This window comes from Bison bison, unplaced genomic scaffold (genome assembly GCF_000754665.1).
Source record: "Bison bison bison isolate TAMUID 2011002044 unplaced genomic scaffold, Bison_UMD1.0 scf7180017864274, whole genome shotgun sequence".
NCBI lineage: Eukaryota > Metazoa > Chordata > Mammalia > Artiodactyla > Bovidae > Bison > Bison bison.
This window is the reverse complement of record NW_011494846.1, coordinates 4,365,309-4,374,525: the sequence shown is the minus strand read 5'-3', so window position 1 is coordinate 4,374,525 and position 9,217 is coordinate 4,365,309.

The following is a 9,217-nucleotide window of genomic DNA, read 5'->3' as shown; positions in this document are numbered from 1 at the left end:
TGTTGGAAAAATACCAAATAGCCAGCACTTCAGAAGCAGTAGCAAAACTTTTTCCTCAGGGAAGAAATAGTGGTTTTGAAAGGTGAGGGTTTGCTTTAGGTAATAGCTGATGCTTTATCAACAATAGGATTCTAATTTACAAAGCATTTTCATAGATATAATGTACATTCTAGACACAGCCCCCAAATTATGAAAAAGATTGTAGTTTGTTCTTTGAAGCTAAAAGAGAGAGCTAGGCTCCCGTACCAGTCTACAGAAGCCCATTTTGCTTCAATGCTCCCATCATGTAGCTCTGATACGATTTCAGGCATCATGGACCAACCACCATTTGTAAATGCATCATCCCAAATAGGGATCATGTAAATGCATCATCCCAAATAGAGCCCCCACCTTCCCCACCGACACCCTATCCTTAGAAATCACCCTCAGGTCAGTGACATCATAGGAATTCTGAGTTGTATAACAAGAAAAGTTGTCTTAGATGGAGATACAGGTTCTTACTTGGTCATTTGTGTTCTTACTTGGTCAAATGTTTTCCTTGGGAACAATGACATTTTAAGGCTTTGGGGTCCATTGAGCCAATCAAGAGACCTTCTCTTATTTGAAATCATCAGTGGTATCATGTTTGCCTCTAGAGCTGAGTGTGTCTTTTCAGGCCAGGTGTGGAATATAAGCAGCATGTATGGAGAGATCTCTTATTACCATGTGGATTACCTAGCTGGAAGAATGGTGTGTGAGCTCCCAAGATGACGTGGGAGCGATTCAGAGAGGTGATCACAAGTGATCTAGTTAACGGCTACCTTTACTTGGTAGATGATCAGGCTGCGGATAGACAGCAGGGTTTCCAAAGACACCAGTTTTGCTGTTTCTGATCCACAGGCATGCACATGCTGAGGGGATAGGTTCAGTAACCTGTAACGGAGATGCTAAGTTCACCTTCTGGGCCGTGCTCTTTAAAGCAAGCTGCTTAAAGCACTCAAGCCGCACCCTGCTGAACACCACCAGATTGTTAGAGGAACTGGAGAGTCTGAGGTGGGCCAAAGGAAAGCATCGCAGCACAAAGAAAGAGGTCCCTCAAAACTGTGTCTTTTGCAGCAACCTGGATGGACCTAGAGTCTGTCATACAGAGAGAAGTCACAAAGAGAAAAACCGACACTGGATATTAACGCATATACGTGGAATCGAGAGAAATGGTACAGATGATCTTACCTGCAAAGCAAAAATAGAGACACAGGCATAGAGAACAAATGTATGGCTACCAAGGGGGAAAGGAGAGGGTGGGATGAACTGGGGGATTGGATTGACTGTATACACTATTGACACCGTGTATAAAGTAGATAACTAATGAGAACCTGCTATGTAGCACAGAGAGCTCTCCTCAGTGCTCCCTGGTGACCTAAATGAGAAGGAAATACAAAGAGGGGGATACATGGAACAGTAGCTGATCCCCTTTGCTGTACAGCAGAGACTAACACAGCCTTGTAGAGCAACTACACTGCAATAAAAATCAATAAAATTTTTTAAAAAAACAATAAAATAAGAGGTTCCCAGGTGATGGAGGAGAGTTGGAATGACTCTCCAGAGGTCAGAGACAAAAGAACTCAACCACAAATAACTGGAGAAGGAAAAGGAATGGGCTTTTCCTGAAAATCCCCCTCAATCAGGTGCCTTTATGCCAGCACTAGCCACCATGGCTCGCCACCTGGTGTGTCCATAAAAGCAAGCAGAGGCCCCGTCAGCCACGCTCACGTCACCCTCCGTTTGTTCTTGTTTTGCCCAATTCCTGAGGCTTGGACTGTCTCTGGTTTTGGGCCTTGGTTTGGCCTTGGTTTGTCCCTGGTTTTGGCCTTGTTCTGCCCTCTGGACTTGATTTTCACAGTCTTCTTCCTTGGCGTTTCCTAAGGACTGTGGTTCAGAGTCATACCTCTTCCCTCTACTTAGACACACTCTCTCTGGATCCCGGACACAAAGCATCACAACTTGTTTGTGCCTCATCCAGACCTTCCCTGGTGAGTCGGGTGAAGACCTCACTGAAAGTGAATTGTGTGCCTTTTGAGGAAGTATTCCATATACCTCAGAAAAATGGGGAAGACCCACTGATGATGGCAATTTAACCATCCTCCACCACTACGGAGAGACGAGATGTAGGCTGGTGGCTAGCGACCCACTCCAGGGCTTCTCGGAGAAGGCAATGGCACCCCACTCCAGTACTCTTGCCTGGAAAATCCCATGCAGGGCTGCAGTCCCTGGGGTCGCTAAGAGTCGGACACGACTGAGCGACTTCACTTTCACTTTTCACTTTCATGCATTGGAGAAGGCAATGGCACCCACTCCAGTACTCTTGCCTGGAGAATCCCCTGGAGGGCTGCAGTCCATAGGGTCGCTAAGAGTCGGACACGAACGAGCGACTTCACTTTCACTTTTCACTTTCATGCATTGGAGAAGGAAATGGCAACCCACTTCAGTGTTCTTGCCTGGAGAATCCCAGGGATGGGGGAGCCTGGTGGGCTGCCTCTATGGGGTCGCACAGAGTCGGACACGACTGAAGCGACTTAGCAGCAGCAGCAGCCAGGGCTTCTGGGGCTTCCCTGGTAGCTCAGTCAGTAAAGGAGCCTACAATGCAGGAGACCCAGGTTCAATCCCTGGGTTGGAAAGATCCACTGGAGAAAGGAATGGCAACCCAATCCAGTATTCTTGCCTAGAGAATTCCATGGACAGAGGAGCCTGGCAGGCTACAGTCCATGGGGTCGCAAAGAGTCGGACACAACTTAGTGACTAAACCATCACCACCCTGGTGATGTACTATGATTGATAAGGAGACGAAGTGTTTTCTTGAAGAATATGTAGGAAATATGAGAGGGAGGCTGCCAGGACTCACCACAGTGACTGTGCTGAGCCATCATGGTTGTCTATCTCGCCCACCGCCCCTTCTAAGGAAAACCTACTCCCCTCCCCCACAGGCCCTGCTGAGGAGCTAGCCCTCAGCCACCATGTTTCCTAATTGGATAGGAGTGCCCACCAATAGGGAGAAGGCAATGGCACCCCACTCCAGTACTCTTGCCTGGAAAATCCCATGGACCAAGGAGCCTGGTGGGCTGCAGTCCATGGGGTTGCTAAGAGTCGGACATGACTGAGCGACTTCACTTTTCAGTTTCATGCATTGGAGAAGGAAATGGCAACCCACTCCAGTGTTCTTGCCTGGAGAATTCCAGGGACGGGGAGGGCTGCCATCTATGGGGTGGCACAGAGTAGGACACGACTGAAGCGACTTAGCAGCAGCAGCAGCAGCAGCAGCAGCCCACCAATAGGAAGAGCAACCTGTCCATCAATGTCCCGCCAAATATATTCAATTAGATCAGGAAGCTAGCCTGTGACTTGGCTTCAGATGAACAGCTTTTCTCAAAAGGGACAAGGAGATCCAGTTAGATTCTTTTAGATCCAGTTAGAGGTGGCAGGGTTGCCTTTTTTTATTTTTTTAATTGAAGTGTAGTTCGTTTCATGGGCTTCCCTCTTGGCTCAGTCGTAAAGAATCTACCTGCAATGCAGGAGACCAGGGTTCAATTCCTGGGTCAGGAAGATCCCCTGGAGAAGGAAATGGCAACCCAATCCAGTATTCTTGCATGGAGAATCCTGTGGACACAGGAGCCTGCCGGGCTACAGTCCATGGGGTCACAAGAATCAGACACGACTTAGTGACTAAACCACCACCAGAGTTGGTTTACACTATTGTTTTTGTTTCAGATATACACCAAAGTGATTCAGTTATACACACATCTTTTTTAGATTCTTTTCCCTTATAGGTTATTATCAAATATTGAGTATGGTTCCCTGTGCTGTGTAATCTATTTCCATTTTCAAACCGCTGATGGATAAATCTGGACGGAGTAAAAGTGATGATACAGGAAGGCCAATTCCATTACATTTTGGAGTTAATTTCCACAAAATTATACCAGTCCCCTCTGGTGGACACTAAAATGTAAATCTCAAAATTAGTAACTTTTCTTCTCTGACCAGTCAGTACGAAATACATTATATGAATTTGTTAAATTTGCTAGCAGCACTATCTGTACAAGTTGAACACAGGATATTCAAATGCATTCTGATTATAGACAAAATCTATTAATTCATAAGGGTTTTGGGGAAGAGGGGAGAGTTATGTCTTTGTCAGGTTTTACTGTTAGGGTGGTGCTGGCCTCATAAAATGAGTTGGGAAATGTTCCTTCCAGCTTTATTTCCTGAAAGAACTTGTATGACAGTGTTGACATTTCTTCTTAAATGTTTGATAGAGTTCACCAGTGAAACCTAGTGGCCCAAGAAATTTCTTGATGTGTGTACATTCAGAGTTTATGGTTGTTTTCTGTAGAAAGATGGGCCAGTTGGAGCTTACTCAATCATACTGGAACAGGAATTTTAAAAACCTTTTAAATTTCTTTGAAATTTTTTTTTTTTTTGGCAAGCATTTTATCACTGACTATTTCCTGTGTGCTCATTTTGTGTTGAGCAAGGTGCAAAGCTGTGAGGATGTGAAGGTTCCCAGGCGCGGATGGTTGGGGGTCGGGTGTGGAGATGGACAAGCTAATCAGAAGAATACGGCATAGGATGGTGAGTGCTCTGGAAAGCACATGCTTGGGGGATAGGGCGGTGGGGGAGAAGGGCCCAGTAGCCAGAACAGAACAGATATTGGAAGAGATGACATCACCCTAGAATTCCAGACTGATTGATGTCATCAATGCTGGACACTTCATCCAAAACAAACTAAAAAACTAAAAGTAAACATTTGTCTTTAAGTATTGATTCTTTGTGGTCCCGACGTTAGGATCTATTTTTCTGTCACTGTAGCCTGTCAGCAGGATGACAGCTGATGGACAGTGATGCTCAGCTGAGTTTTTGAGCATCTCGGGGTATTTTTTGATATTTTTACATTTAGCTAAACACCACAGTAGTAAGTGTATTCTAAAAAGGTCAAAAGTGCCCTCTTTGGACAAAGCTCATTTGTTTTTACAATGAAATCCTCCCCACAGTGAAACATTTTATAATCCTCTCCCACATTTAGTCCTTTCCCATCATTGCGGCGGTGACAGATTTTATGGGAGGAGGAGTCACGTGGACATAACACGTACTTCCCTGATACAGAGACGCTTGCTGCTGGAAGACTCCTCCTGTTTCCTGTGGTCTTGACACCTCTCGATGCTTGGCACTTGCTTTGTTGCTAAATCAGGATCTTGCTGGGCTCTTGGCACTGATTACTCAAGTCCTCCCCTCCCCCAGCTTCAGCCACTCAGGGGACATCCCTCCTGTGCAGTAACGGTCAGAGGCAAAATATTCAAGAGAAAGACACTGCAGCTTTTCACCTGCAGCTATTTTTCATGAATTGTAAACTGTATGTCAAAAGAGGCCAGAAACAGGGACTGCTTTCAAAGAACCATGATGGAGGAACGTGAAACATTAGAAGAGTTTTGGCTCCAGGCACCCAGCACTTGGTCAGAATATGAGAAAAGTTTCTCCAGTTATTGAGGGTTGATTTGATGGGATATTTCACAACTGAGTTTGAAAGTATTTTAGGGGGCCAGGGGTGCCTGGCACCCCATTCCAGTACTCTTGGCTGGAAAATCCCATGGACGGAGGAGCCTGGAAGGCTGCAGTCGATGGGGTGGCTGAGGGTCAGACACGACTGAGCGACTTCACTTTCACTTTTCCCTTTCATGTATTGGAGAAGGAAATGGCAAGCCACTCCAGTGTTCTTGCCTGGAGAATCCCAGGGATGGGGGAGCCTCATGGGCTGTCATCTATGGGGTCGCACAGAGTCAGACACGACTGAAGTGACTTAGCAGCAGCAGCAGCAGGGGGTGCCAGAGCGTGTGTCAATAAGATCTTGTCTTTGTTATGAAACATGCCAAATAATTTATGAATACTGCCTAGCACCATGTCTTCGTGTGCACACCATCAATGAAAGGCTTCCCGTCAGGATGTGACCTTTGCTTGGGTTCCATGCTCTCTCTCCCAGCCAAGTCAACTAATTACCGTCTCCCTCGTGGGGAGAAGGGCTCCTGCCTGCAGCTGTCCTGTGGACACACTCTGAAGTTGGCCCCTGGCCCCCCAGGAGCAGTATGAGAGGCTTCCAGTTCAAGGTCTTCCTGTCTGGTGCCTGGGGTCTGCCATCCAGGGCATAGGCCTCACTACTGGCTCCCATCTAGGCTCCAAGGGCAGCCTCCAAGAGCCTACTTGGCTCTTACCCTCAGCACCGTGGTACCAACCCAGGTACGACATCTGGGCCCCAGCTTTGCTCTCACTCAGCTGCTGTAGGCATCCTTGCCTCCATCCCTAGCTGTGACCCACGGTGACACTTTCTGTCTAACCTAATGCTGTTAGAGACCAGGGAGTGTATGAGGTTGAGTATTTTTGGACCATTACTGGGACAGAGGCAGAGGATAAGAGAGTAGCAAGTGGAAATGGTACCAAGAATGAATGGCTTCTCATTGGATGAAGAGACTTTACACTGGGTACCAGCCTTCAGTTCTTACACAGACTCATCTTGTCCTCATCATAGCCTAGGAAATATTGGGTTGGCCAAAAGGCTGATTCGGGTTTTTCTGTGAGATGTTATGTATGTCCGTAAGATGCTTCATCTTACGATCTAAAGGAGCCTCAAGAGTGTCCAAGGTCAGACTCCTAGAAGACATCATGTATTCATATTATAAGGACTTTGCTTTACACCTTATGTCAAGGCAGCACAAAGCTGGCTTTCAGTCTATACTCAGAGATCCACAATAGAAGAAAATGATTGGCTCCTTTGAGTTTTGAGTGAGATGTCAAACTACTAATATGTTGTTGGACTCTCTTGTTTGTTTGGCCACACCACGTGGCATGTGGGATCCTAGTTCCCCAACCACTTCATTTTGAAGTGCAGACTCTTAACCCCTGTACCACCAGGGAAGTCCTTACGCTGTCTAATTTTTTTTTGAGGAGTGGGAGGAGAATCACCTGCTACCCATTGAAAGGATTTTTTTTGGATTATCAGAGCTCCTGTGATACAAAAGGTTTTCAAGTTTGGTAGGATCATAGAAAGGGCTTCCCAGGTGATGCCATTGTAAAGAATCCACCTACCAGTGCAGAAGATGCAAAAGATACAGGTTTAATCCCTGGGTCGGAAAGATCACCTGGAGTAGGCAGTGGCCACCCACTCCAGTATTATTATTTTTAAAAAAGATATGGAATGCTTCAGGAATTTGCATGTCATCCTTGGTCAGGGGCCATGCTAATCTTCTTTGTATTGTTCCAGTTTTAGTGTATGTGCTGCCAGAGCGAGCACCCGCCTCAGTATTCTGGCCTGGGAAACCCCATGGACAGAGGAGCTTGGCAGGCTACAGTCCTTGGGGTTGCAAAGAGTCAGACACCACTGAGCTGGCGCACTCACACACACCCACACACCCCCCCACACACACAGCCACACACACAGGATAACAGAAATCTTGACGTGTAAGTCCCTCACTTTCTAAATAAGTAAATTGAAGCCTGAAGAGGTTAAGTAACTTGGACAAGCGATTAATCTTCTTAGGAGAAAACCCAGAATTCTAAACCTTGCCGCCGTTGGAATTCTCTCTGATTTTGGATTTTCAGCAACATAAACTGCACACGGTGTATTTTCTACGTAGATATGCAGAATCGGAGAGTCAGCAGCTGATGTCAGCTCTGCTGACTCCTAACCAAGTTTAGTTTTCCCATTGTTATCCTGCTTTTTCCTATAAGTAGACACTTTTCTTATAACCATGGTATTTACTTATCTTACTGTAATGTGTATAAGCATGTGATAAACATGTAATGTATAATTCTAACCCTACAGGATGTTACTAGGTGGTATTGTGGAAAAAGAGGTTCTGTATTTAATTAAATTTATGAGTTAAATGGGTTTCTTTATTGCAATTGATCTCAAAGCCATCAATAAGCTATTTTGCATTATAAATTGCAAAATAAATGGAATGGTTAGATACAGAGTACCGTGTTTTCCAAACTTACCCGACCCCAGGTCTGCTGCTAGAAATACTGTTTTGGCAGCCTGAATTTTCACATTTTTCCTTTCTCCCCATGCTTCCATTCTGCCCTTTTCTTTGGTAATTTTTGTTTCTGGGTCTTCATTTTTTAATTCTTACCTTCAATTTTCATCCTCTCCCCGTCTTCTGTCACTCCAAGTTCCTACATTTGGGTGCTTTTCTGGTGATAATTCTCCTTCTCTCAGTCTTTGTGTGTGGCTTTTTTTTTTTTTTTTTTGTAGGGGAGAGAGGGTGAAGGAGGGTAACGAGCTCCAATGAGCCAGTGTCTCTTGCAGGTTTAGGGAAGAATGACCAACCTGGGCTCACTCAGATCAGCTTTGACTTAATTCTATCTCAATATATCTGCGCCCTGAGGTGGGCTTGTGGGAAAGAGCAGCTCGTACCGATGCCTTCCAGTGCTTGCCCAGAAGTGCCATGAAAGCCGCTGGCCCCCTTTGTTGAAGTCTCCTCACCTTTCCAGGAACAGCCCAGCAGTGAAACTTCTCTGCACGTTATCCAGTCATTGAAGGCTCCCTCTAGACATCAGGTGTCTCACCCGCAAGCCAGTTCCAGCCCCACATTCAACCTTTTGTCTCCAGACAAGGTAGCTCTCTGTCCAGGGTGGCATTTACACTTCCACTTGTACTCTGCTTTGCTCCTGCTGTTGCTTGGGCACTGCTTGCGGGATCTTAGTGCCCTGACCAGGGATTGAACCCACGCCCCCTGCAGTGGAAGCCTGGAGTCCCTACCACTGGACCACCAGGGAAGTCTCAACATTTACACTTTGACTGGGAGAATCAGCCTCCCTGATCAAGAGCCCAGGCAGTTATCTCTGAGTGTTGCTGTCTTTTCACCTTTCTCGAGTGTTCTGTTTTCTCCATTTGCCTTATTGTATCCACAAAATTCCTGCAGTGATTCTGAACTGATTTTATACACGGGTATGATTTCTCTTCATTTAGAGTTGTAAGATTTAAAATTCCCTAATTTTCAAGATTCTTTACAGACTTCATGGTGCAGTTTTGAGTAGTACCATGCTTCTTCCATAGGATAAATGGTATCAGGACCTACATTCATGCTGATCCAATTGGATGAACACCTCATGGACTTTTCTACTTCTCACAATTTGTCCCTCGGAATTGTTCCCATTCATTCTGAAACTGAGATGCATCCTACACAAATCACTTTTTTTG